This window comes from Thalassophryne amazonica, chromosome 10 (genome assembly GCF_902500255.1).
Source record: "Thalassophryne amazonica chromosome 10, fThaAma1.1, whole genome shotgun sequence".
Classification (NCBI taxonomy): Eukaryota; Metazoa; Chordata; class Actinopteri; order Batrachoidiformes; family Batrachoididae; genus Thalassophryne; species Thalassophryne amazonica.
Window position 1 is genome coordinate 90578860 of NC_047112.1, and position 13153 is coordinate 90592012.

Genomic DNA, 13153 nt, shown 5'->3' on the forward strand with positions numbered 1-13153 from the left:
CGTGGTCCCCTGATTTGTTGGAACTGTGGAAGAGAGGGACACATGTCTAGAAATTGTTCGAATCCACCTGCTGATGGCACAGCAGGAAGAATTCCACAACGGAATAATCCTCCACAACCACAGTATCCACAATGACTAGATTCCATAATCCATGGCACCACTTCAGACAGCGAATCTGAGTGCGATATGGATTTATGTGCCTTACTGGGAAATCCAGTACCAAAACCGGAAGTGACTTTGTTAGTAAATGGACAACCGGTGATATTTCTTTGTGACACAGGAGCATGTAGAACCACATGTAATAACAACATACCTGTCCATAAACTAAGCAACGAAACCTTCAGGGTTCGCTCTGCAAATGGACAAACATCAGACGTCCCTATTACTAAACCTATAACCTTGGAAGATCCATTTGGAATGACGTGTACAATGCCATTGCTGAACATGCCACAATGTCCAGTTAACCTCTTAGGACGAGACGGATTGACTGCATTGGGCTTGTCCATAATTGTGGAACAAGGGAAATTAGTTGTTAAGCGCACAGGTGGTGTTAACATGGTGAGAGAAGAAAGCGATGACCCCACATTCCACTATTACTATACATTTGACATTCTGAAGAAGATGCTGCAGGATGGGGTAAAGATGTCGTTTTGCAAGCAACAGCCCTACTAAAAAATCCTGAACAAAAGATGTCGCCACCTGACCTGCATGTCACAATGTGGCATAAAGATCCTCCAGGTCCGGATGGTGACTATGAAAACAAATTGAAAGACATTTCACCTGTGAAGCTGACAATGACAGATTTGATTCATGATGGCAACTCAACAGCTGTCATGACAGTGACAGGTGCCACTGAAGATGTTTTAAAATTGAGATTCACAGGTATGCCATTACATGTGTCACTTTGTAAACCATATTTGACAGAATGGCAAGATTTGGGACTGATAGTCATAACAGCTTTGTCAGCCACTGATTGGAGCAGAGTTGGACCACGAACGGAGTTCAGCCCATCAACTAAATTGTATAAAGTCCCAGTTAATGTCTCATTAGTGCTGACAGCCGGAACACATATTGATGTGTCCACTTCACAATCCTGAGTGTTTCAGTTGAGTCCTGAAGAAGATGATCTTCTTTCTTCAGTACCATCAGGATTGTGGACAACAGGTCCTTCAGACGTAGGACTGATTAAAAATGCACAACCTGTAGTTATAAGACCAAAAACAGAATACAGACCATGTGTAAAACAGTATCCATTGAAACCTGATGCAATTGAAGGAATCAGGCCAGTAATAGAGGATTTGTTAACAGCAGGAGTAATAGTGCCATGCCCAGATTCACCATGTAACACACCCATATTTCCTGTAAAAAAGGCTCCGCCCTCAGTGGGGTGGAGAATGATTCAAGATCTGCAGGCAGTAAATGCTGCTGTGATTAAAAGAGCACCATGTGTTCCAGATCCACACACTTTGTTAAATTCGCTGAGACCAAATTCTAATAGTTTCTCAGTAATTGACATAAGTAATGCATTTTTCTCTGTGCCAGTACACCCAGATAGTCAATTCTGGTTTGCTTTTACCTTTAAAGGACAACGATATACATTTACCAGATTACCGCAGGGTTACGCAGAGTCCAACTATTTATTCTCAAGTCATGTCAGCATGTTTAGCCAATTTCGTTCCACCGGCAGATAGCCAACTATTAGTGTATGTTGATGACATTTTGATTGCCTCTGACACACGAGAAAACTGCATAACTGACACAGTAGCATTATTATGTTTCTTATTTAATAATGGCCACAAAGTGAGTAAAAACAAAGTTCAGTTGTGTAGGGATAAAGTAAAATATTTAGGACATGAATTATCAGCCACAGGGCGTACTATCCTGTCTGACAGGAAGGAAGCGATTTTATATGCTCCGAAACCACAAACTAAAAGACAGATGATGTCATTTCTTGGACTGACTAATTACTGCAGGGCATGGATTCCCTGCTATGCAGAATTGACTAGTCCACTTTCTGATGTGATGTACAAAGATGATATTTCAATGTCAACCGTGTTGGAATGGAACAAAGAAGCTGAGGAAGCTTTTGTAAAAGTAAAACAAACGTTAGTGTCATCTACAGTTTTGGCACTACCAGATTATAGTAAACCATTCATTCAAACAGTTGATTGTAAGAATAAGTTCATGACGAGTGTTTTGGTACAAGTGTATGGCTCAAAATTAAGGCCAGTTGCCTACTACTCATCTAAATTGGATGCAGTGGCAAGTGCTCTACCACCATGCGTACAAGCTGTTGTTGCAGCCTCTATGGCTGTTCAAAGTAGCAGTAATTATTATGTGTCGGACGCAGCTCGGAGAACCGACCAGCGTTTGAAGGACCCAGTATGAAATAAGCAGAGCACGGTACAAAGGCTAACTGAATTTAATACATAACAGTGATAATATAACAAAAAGGTGCGGCCTGGCGTGGTGCGCTCCCAGCAGCGCTAACGGTCCGGAGCCAGAAGCTGTTTCGGACCCAAGGACCCCGCCGACACCCCCCAGGTGGCCGCAACAACCGAGTCTGTGAAAGAAGGAACCATTATGTGAGTCCACACTCTACACACAGAACACTTAAAGGTGTACAAACAGCAAACACTTCCTGGCTTGATTACTGATCAGCTTCCCAACCTGCAGGCATGGAACATCCAGTTCACAAAACTCCACTGCAGTGGAAGCTGATACATGACTAACAAACAGCTCAATACAATAAGGTGTGAGGGACACCACATTTACTGACTGTATAACTGTTAGTCACAAAATCTAACGTACCTCAGGAAGTGTGCTGACGAGCGTGAGACCTCACCCCCTCCTCTTTCACAGACTGTGCATCAAACCTGGACGTTCTCAGCATCCGCTGTTGATGAGATGGCTCCCGAGACGACGATCTCACCCGTCTGGTCACAAGGTCGAGTCTCTGGCAAATACACACTGTGCACTCCAGTCTTAAATGCCAACATGTTCCAATCCATCCAGATGCACCACAGCTGTGAGTCCTGACGAGTCGCAGGTGATCAGGGTGAGGTCCTGACAGCCTCAGCAACACAGCCACTCAGTCCCAAACGCAAGCCACCTGGGAGGAAAACCAAAAAAACAGAAACAAACCGGCAGCCAGGCCCCCCCCAGCCATATAACAGTACCCCACCCTCACGGGAAGCCTCCCGGCGACCACACACACCTGGCCCAGGAGAAACACCCCCCTCCAGGGACCATGGCTGGAAACCGCGTCTGCGTTCATCCTCCAACAGACTGGTTGAACTGGCTGCATCTTTGCCCTTGTTTCTGACAGTCTCTTAGCACAGGTGTGGCCAGGAGTTCTTACACCTGTGCGGTCAGCCTTTATCCAAACGTGTGATTAGTCATAAAACAAAACAACCAAAACACCCCCCCCTCCCCAGGGGACCGTCCCATCAAACCCCAGGGAAGGGGAGAAAGGAAAAACAACCCAAACCCAAGCCTACAAACAAAAATACTAACCCCCCCCCCCCCCCCCCCCCCCCCAGAGGACCGTTCCATCAAACCCTAGGGAAGGGGAGAAAAGAAAACAACCCAAACTTGAGCTCACAAACAAAAATGCCAAAATACCCCCCCCCCCCCAGAGGACCGTTCCATCAAACCCCAGGGAAGGGGAGAAAAGAAAAACCCAAACTTGAGCTCACAAACAAAAATGCCAAAATACCCCCCCTCCTCCCCCCAAACGACACGTAGGGACCAACACCCCCCAGAGGGCCACCCGCCAGCTCCAGGAGTAATAACCACGGCCGAGGTCCCTCTGGGATCCAATGTCACCCACGGGGACTACCAGCGCCTCCCAGAGGACCACTCGTCAACCCCAGGAGACGCCTCCCCTCATGACCAATGGACCCAGCCCCGGCCGTCCACGGCTAGATGGACCCAACGCCCTTTCCCCCCCAGAGGACACCACAGTCAAACCCTGAGGGCGGAAACTGGGGGGGGAAAACAAAAAGACACACCAAACCCCCCCCCTCCCCTCCCGGGTGCAGAGGCTACCTGGGAAACGCCCAGCACAACCTAACTGCACCCCTCCAGCAATGCCGACACTACGGCACACCCGGCTGGAGTCAGAGGAGAAGAGAGGGCATAACAAAAAACAAAGAGAAAAAACAACCCAAGTACCACCCCATCACCGTTCCATCTAACCCTGGGGATGTGAAACAAAAAGAAATAAAAGAAAAAACAAACAGACCAACACACAGTTGTTTGGGTCCCTTTTTTTTTTTTTTTTTTTGTTTTTTCTTTGTCAGACAGGCTGCAGGGTCACAACCCCAGACAAATAGTGGACAACAAAAAATAAAATCCCACACAAAAACCAACTCAAAAAACACCCACACAAAATGAACTAACACAAAACAAATCAGTGAGTTATACCGTCAAGCTCAACCAAATGGAACACACCTGTTCCTACTCAAGAGCTTGACGGTAACGTGATTCAGTCACCACAAGGGGGAACCAGAGTGCAAAAAATGAAAAAACCCCTTTGGCGACAGAAAAAACAAACGAGCTGCTCTTATGTGCGCAGCTGAGTGCAACACACAACCAAAATGTGCTCAACTAAATAACGCCGGAGCTGATACAACAGACGCAGTAGTTACCTTTGTCCGGGGAAACAGGGCTACGACTGTAACACAGGAAGCCCAGCGACCCGTGCTAACAGAGCTCCGCCGTGCGCGTGAACCCATTACAAACGCACTCTTGCAGCTCCCGTTTACACCTCTTATCCGGTCGGAGCGTGACGCGAAGCCGTCGCCAGTCACACTCCACCACGACCCACGGATAAGGCACAACACAGGAACACGGCTGCAAGAGAGCACAAATCAGTATCCAGTAATGGGTTCTCAAACACGCACCTTCCGGGCGGAGAGCCCCGCAACTGATCCGGATAACCACTGAACGTCTGCTGCCGCCTTCCCGGCGCGTTACCGTCTCTGCTACCGCTGGGTCCGTGACGTTTGGCCAGAGACTACTGTTATGCGTCGGACGCAGCTCGGAGAACCGACCAGCGTTTGAAGGACCCAGTATGAAATAAGCAGAGCACGGTACAAAGGCTAACTGAATTTAATACATAACTGATAATATAACAAAAAGGTGCGGCCTGGCGTGGTGCGCTCCCAGCAGTGCTAACGGTCCGGAGCCAGAAGCTGTTTCGGACCCAAGGACCCCGCCGACACCCCCCAGGTGGCCGCAACAATGTATGATGTAGCAACTGTCTGTATGAAGGCCTGTGTTGATCTTTTGGATACGCCCATCCCACACAGTACAATTGTGTATGTGGATGGATCCTCCACTAAAAATGTTTATGGACAAACACAATCTGGATATGCTGTTGTCACAACTTCAGAAGTATTGGATTCTACTTCGTTGCCATCATCATTCTCAGCGCAAGCAGCTGAATTAGTAGCTCTAACTGCAGCTTGTCATTTATTTAAAGGAAAGGCTGTAACAATCTATACAGACAGCCAGTACGCTTTCAGCACAGTGCATGTGTTTGCAAAACTGTGGGAAGAGCGTGGAATGGTGACATCATCTGGAAAGCCGGTGACTCATGCCACTCTCCTAACTGCACTACTGAAAGCTGTGAAATTGCCTAAACAAATTGCTATATGCAAATGTGCGGCTCACACCAAAGGCTCTGATATAGTTTCACAAGGAAATGATTTTGCTGACAGAGCTGCGAAGGCGGCAGCAGCAGCAGCTTCTTCTATTTTTGTTGCACAGGAAACCACTCCAGATTTGCATTTAGGTCACACACTGCTTGCTGAGATGCAACAGCAGGCACCTGAGAAAGAAAAGCAGATGTGGTTAAACAAAGGAGCTACGTTCGCAAATGATTTGTACTTATGACCACAAAAGAAACCCATATTGCCAAAAAATATGTTTGAATGGGCAGCTATCATGAGCCATGGCATGACGCATGTCTCATCAGGGGGTATGTTATCGCAATTACAATCTATTTTTTGTCTTTATGGGTTCGATGCATATGCAAAACAGCATTGTAGAGCATGCATGACATGTGCAAAACACAACTCACAAGGCAATTTGAGACCCCAAAGAGGCAAATTTCCAACACCACAATATCCCTTTCAAGTGATTCATATGGATTATATACAGCTGAGTAAACATGAAGGAAAAGAATTTTGTTTAGTCATAATTGATGCGTTCTCAAAATGGGTAGAATTGTTCCCCACAAAACATGCAGATGCACTTACAGTGGCAAAAGCATTGTGCAAAGACATCATTCCACGATTTGGAATACCAGAAACAGTCTATTCAGATAATGGAGCGCATTTTGTTAATACAATAGTGCAATACGTAGGAGAAGCGCTACAGATTAATCTCAAAAATCATTGTGCTTATCATCCACAAAGTGCCGGATTAGTGGAAAGGATGAATGGAACAGTAAAAAACAGACTTAGAAAGACAATGGAGGAAACAGGCAGACCATGGACACATTGTGTAGATTTGGTAAAAATGTATATAAACATAACTAGTACCATGGGGTTGACACTGTATGAAACATTGTTTGGCAGAAAATACCGATTGCCATATTATGGGCAAATTTGGGATGTACCTGAGGAAGCCAATTTGGCAGATTACATGAGGAAGATGTTAGAAAGACAACGAGGGAGAGTTTCAAACACTGATGATCCCATTTCTCCACAGGATGACCCTAAAGTGGTACCTGGAGACTGGGTGTTGATAAGAAGCATCAAGAGAAAACACTGGCATTCACCTAAATGGGAAGGGCCCCATCAAGTACTACTCACAACACCCACAGCCTTGAAAATTGGGGAAAGAAGTACATGGATTCATTTAACTCACTGTAAGAAAGTCATTTCTGCAGACACAGACGAACAGTAAGAACAGTAGGATAAGACTAGTAATAGTGTGTGAGCTTGGTGTTAAGATCCAGGTTAGACACGAAAGCTAGCAGAAGACATTAAGAAGCCACTGTTCTGAACATAGGTGTGCTGTAGTGTGCAGAAATGGCGAAAGAAAAAAACAAAAAGAACGAGGGTTCCTGGACCCCATGGACAGTCCTTGTTATGCTACTTTTCTTTTTCAGATTGGGCTTATTATTAAAAGCCATAAGCACGGGACATGATAATAAGGATCACATCCGCAGATTGCAGAGACCAAAAAGAAGTAACGAAGACCCCAGTCCGATAACAAATGCCACAGTACATAGGTGTGATAGGAACAATGCGTACCGATTTGGTGTACAAGCCTGCATTCCTAGAAATGCTTCTGTGGTCATCTCTGTACCATATAGTGCTCTTACCCATGGAACATGGGATGGTGACAGAGGGACTAATTACGGAAATAGTTTCTCATGGTATATGACCAATGATCAGCTAGATAAGAGATGGGAAACGTTGGTAGCCGATGAATGGAGTAGATGGACACCAGGATGGGCACAAACCGAGTGGGCTAAGTACCAGAGTCAAATTCTTAAAATGTATCAAACAGATGATAAGCTGTTTATAGTGGTGAATACCACAGAAAAAGGAACCATAGTCCCACCTGATATAAAGGGAGACTGTTGGTTGTTCCTCCTTTGGGTATACAAACCAGGAAAAGATCCATATTTCCATTTTTTCCTCTGTGAAACAGATAGAGTACAGCAACCAATATTGACAGAATTAAGTACGTCAAAGGGGGTGTCCATACAAGCAAAGGGGGTGTCCATACAAGGCACAAAAGACATGAAGGCAGATGACTGGTTCCTAGTAACTACAGGAATTAGTGGACAAAATAACAATTGGCTTTTAATGGCAGAACAAGCAGGACTAGCTACAAAGAGGGACTGTGTTGTACGTATGGGACCCAGACCTATATTACAGGTAATACCGGCAACATTAACCACAGACTGTCTGTTGACTGTAATGACACAGACATACATTGCAGCAAACAACAATTGTTCTAAGTGGGACAAGATCTATCCATTGACCAAATTGACTAAGATTAAACCTTTATTTTCAAGCAAAGTTGGGCATGCTAACCATACATGTGTAAACTTGACAGGGACAAGTAAGACTTTGGGTAGCTTAAACCACACTGCCTGGTGTAAGGATGTGGTCCATAGTAAGTCCACATTCAAGCCTGCCAGTAGGAGTGATGTATGGTGGTGGTGTGGCGATAACAGAATTTTTGACAGACTGCCAAGAAATGTGTCAGGTTATTGTGCATTTATATCATTATTGTTACCAGTTAAAGCCATGCCCATGACACCTGAAGAAGTCATGACATATACAGCCTCTCTCATTCCTGAAGACTGGCAGAAAGGCATAGTCAGACATAGAGTAAAACGAGATTGGAAAGGAGTGGGAGATCCAACATATATTGATGCGATAGGAGTCCCCAGAGGAGTGCCTGACGAGTATAAACTGGCTGATCAGATAGCAGCTGGATTCGAATCCTCCATCTGTTGGTGGTGTTCAATTAATAAGAACGTAGACAGAATAAACTACATCCACTACAATGTGCAGAAATTAGGAAATTGGACTGAGGAAGGATTTAAGGCTGTCCATTCACAGTTAGAAGCCACGTCCCTTATGGCCTTCCAGAATCGTATTGCTCTGGATATGTTGTTGGCAGAAAAAGGAGGTGTTTGTGCCATGTTCGGAGAACAATGCTGCACATTCATTCCCAACAACACAGCTGCAGATGGCAGCCTCACTCAAGCCATCGACGGGCTGAGGACGTTGAACAGGAAGATGAAAGAGCACAGTGGAGTAAACACCGAAGGCTGGGATTGGTGGCTGGAAGGGATGGGAAAATGGAGGTCTTTGATTTCTTCACTATTAGTGTCTATAGCAGTATTTGCTGCGATTCTAACATTGTGTGGATGTTGTTGTATTCCATGTCTTCGAGGCCTTGTAAATAGAATGATAACCACAGCAATAGGTCCAGGACCAGGAGGGGGACCAGCTTCATATCCACTCCTGGTGCAAAATGACGAGGAGGAGGAAGAGGGCTCTCATGACCTGTACCCAGACCAATGGAAGTATGATGACCCAGACACAGATGATGATGACAATGATGACATAACCTCTGGGGTGTAAGCCTGTAGAACATACCATGATGAACCTCTTAGTGAAAATCTCAAAAGAAGTGCTAAGCTAGGTGATGCCTACTATATGTTTAACAAGTGATAACAGGAGGGAAATGTTAAAGATTTTATATATATATATATATATATATATATATATATATATATATATATATATATATATATATATATTTATCACTGTTAAACATTTGTACCTTTGTCTTCTTTCTTATGAAAACGTTATTGTGCTGTTTTGCACCAGTCTTAAGATAACCCTGAGAATGCACATATTATTCAACTTCGTTTTAGCATGCTGGGGTCAGTCTGAACTGGGAGTAAAGAACTGGAGGTTATTTTGACCATTGTGAATTTATGGCCTTGTGATATGTGATGCTTAGTATAAAGAACAGGACACTCCAGGCAGATGCAGAACAGATGATAAGTGCAACAGACGAACGGGATGTGCTGACCTCCATTGATAAGATTAAAGAAACTGTTTTTCCACGCAGATGCACTTATTGACGTATGTGTTTATGTTACGGGAAGAAACTTGTCTTGCGTTGTTCCCCCCACCCTTAGGACAAGTTTTATGATGTGGTTAGGGCTTCTCCAATAAAAAGAGCAGGAGCGCAGGCCAGACTTTAGTGTAGCTTTGGTGTACAGCCTGACTGCACTCCTCGCGAGATAAATTTGACTTTCTGTCTCACTGGTGGTTCTTGACTCTGTTTGTCTTGTTAAAGGTTTTAAGAATGTTTGGAGGCGAAAATACCCAACATCCTTCATGGAGTAGTACCTCCATGTCTGGCTGATATAATCAAACCTTACGTGGCGGCCCGTATGCTGCGTTCTCAGGATGCAGAATTACTGTGGGTTCCAATGGTTAAAAAGAAGTCAGCAGGCCACAGGGTTCCTGTTTTGAGGAACAGTCTGCCTGCTGAGATAAAACAGTCCAAATCTGTGGAGTCATTTAAATCCAGACTGTTTTCCCTTTCATAAGATATGTGTTGTACTGAACTACTTTTCCCTCCAACTTAAATTATGTTACTTATAATTGGAGCAGGACTCATTACATCAAAGTTCTGGGGCTGTTAGGGAAATAAAGGACTAGCTGCCTGTGCCTGTGCCTCTGCCTGACCACATGATTATTTGAAGTTGCTGGACACTATCATTTTGAGAAGAACTGTGTCATGCTGCTCGCTGGACTCCTTCTTGAGGACATTCATTTTTCTTTGCATATTTGACAATTCTTTGTTAGATTTTGTTGACCTTACTCTTGTTATGTGTAGTATGGCTTAAGCAGATGGACACTCCTGTAAGTCTGACCTGCTTGAGCTTTCTTCCCTAAAAACACCCAAGGGAGTTTATCATTACCACTGTTGCCTACGTGCTTGCTCAAGGGGATTGATAAAGTTAGAACTAACACATGTGAGGCACCTTGGGATGACCTGTGCTGTGATTTGGCACTATAAAAATAAATTGAATTAAATGCAGACGACGTGTCGTAACCGAGGATACAGAGGGGGAGAATTAGTGGTAATCAGACGTGTAAAGAATGATTTGGTTTGAACCACCCCAATTACAGACTTGGCACACATACTGATGCGAAATTTCCTTCATTCCTTTTGGTGAATAATTGCACGATTATTTAAAGCAATGAGTAACACGGCTTTACAGCTTAAGATGTTTCTTTTATTTTGAAATTACCTGTGCTGAAGAGGAAATAAGTCACGTAATCGCACGACCCGGAAGGGCATGTGCGTAGAGCGGGAGAGAAAAAAGACAGGAAAGTCAGAGCAGTACGTAAAACTCGGATAATGACACGGAATCTGCTTGTGGTATCATTCTACTGCTGGTCAAACAGGCGCACACGGTGCAAGTTATTTTATAATGCTGTTTTGTCTTGTTACAGCTGAAATGTGTGATTTAGGTTTAATGTCAATATGAATGAGCTTGAAATGTAGCATTTTGTCATTTTAGTTTTCACGGTGTTCCACAGGTGTTCCCCACGACTGTTCCATGGCTGTTACACGAGCTGAATAAAGAAATAAATGTCTGTGGACATCAGTAAGGAGCGTGAAGTCCTTTTGAGCAGACCAGCGTAGTTACAGTGAAAACGTGACCTGATCCATCGTACTGAGGCTGTTTCGTCCTGCTCCCACAAGGAGGCGCCAGAGTTCTTCGCATCCTGCAGCAAGCCAAAGCTTCAGAGTTCAAAGTTTCATCTGCAGAAGCAAGACCAAGTGCAAATGCGCATCTTAAGGGCAAATTGTGCAGTTATGAACGGCCAGAGCTACTGATGGATAAATAAAGAGTCAAATGAATAATAAAACGACAGAAAATAAAGCAAGAAAAATACAAAATGACTTCCAATGACAATCCCTTGTTACAAAATGATAACCAAATCGACCATGAGCCTCAAGAACAAGGGGAAGTACATACAGAGACAGCTGTAAGACCAAAGGAAATGTATGCTATAACTGAACAGTCTGGAAGAGAAATAAGAAAATCCTCCTGTGAAAGACATTTTACACCTAAAATGCAAGAACTCAAGGAACAAGAGTTAGACCAAAAGGAAAGGAAGTTCCAATCACTCTATGACAAGTGGAAAATTAAAGTAAGAGACACTCGCACAAGATTAAAGGAAGCATGCCCAGGAAAAGACTTGTGTGACATGATGGATGATGTTGAAATGCTTGATTCCGAATTGAAAGAAACCTATGACAACATTAGAAGGCAAGCAGCCCCAAGTCAAGAAATTCGGAGGAAAGTTGATGCATGCTCTGCTGTAACTTTGGACTTGGTGCGGTTAATGAGACTACGACTAATAGAAGAAGAAAATGGGTTTGATGCTGTAGCAGAAAAGGCAAGATTACGTATGCTCCTTGATAATGAATATGCCAGATCAATATATGGATCTACTACCTCCAGAGTTACTACACACAGTCTTCATTCTGACCATCTCTCTGAGTCACCTAGCATCTCAAACAAGAGAGCAGAGACGGCCTCACAACTAGCTGCAAAGAAAGCCGAAATGGAAATGGAAGAAACTTTTGAAGCTCATCGTCAACAACTGAAAAAACTTGAAAACCAAAGAGACATTGAAGTAATGCAGGCAAAGCTGAAAGTCTACACAGAAGAGGAGATTAAAGAAAAAAGTGAGAGATGTGCACACAGCAAAGTAAGCCCTACGCTGTCCATCTCTTACACTGAACGTGATGATCAGCCAATCACAAAAAATGAGTCAGCCATTGTACAGGCGGTTCAAGAGTCAATAGCTCTCACTCGGTTACCTGCCCCAGAGCCTGCTGTGTTTTACGGTAACCCTTTAAAGTTCATAGAGTGGAGCACAAGCTTTAAGGCTCTAATAGAGAGACGATGCTCAAATCCTGCAGACAGGCTATTTTATCTGCAAAAATACATAGCAGGAGAAGCTAAATCTACTCTTGAAGGTAGTTTCTACCGTAAAGATGAAGAAGCCTATAAGGAAGCATGGGATAGGCTCAATGCAAGATATGGACATTCATTTGTAGTGCAATGTGCTTTCAGAGAGAAACTCAACAAATGGCCAAAAATTGGGGGAAAAGAGTATGTCAAACTGAGAGAATTCAGTGATTTCCTGCAAACGTAGCCATGCCATGCCTCACATAAAAGGTCTACAAGTGCTAGATGATTGTGAGGAGAACCAGAAGTTGTTGGTCAAACTCCCAGATTGGATAACGTCCAGGTGGAATCGCTATGTAACGGAACAGCTGGATAAAGGCGAGGACTATCCAAGCTTTAAAGACTTTGCCTCCTTTATCTCTAAGGAGGCACGCATAGCCTGTAACCCAGTGTCGCCCTTACACGCTTTAAAGCCACCTGCAGAAATCCTAGCGAGAGAAACAAAACGCACAACAGCAAATGCCTTTGTTACCCGCGTAAAGGCTTCAGACACTGCAACCTTCACAACTAAGTCTAACATAGAGGAAATAAAGATAAGAGATACTGATAAGCAAAAGAAAAGAGACATACCACCACAAAACTCCAGCACAAGCAAGTGCATTT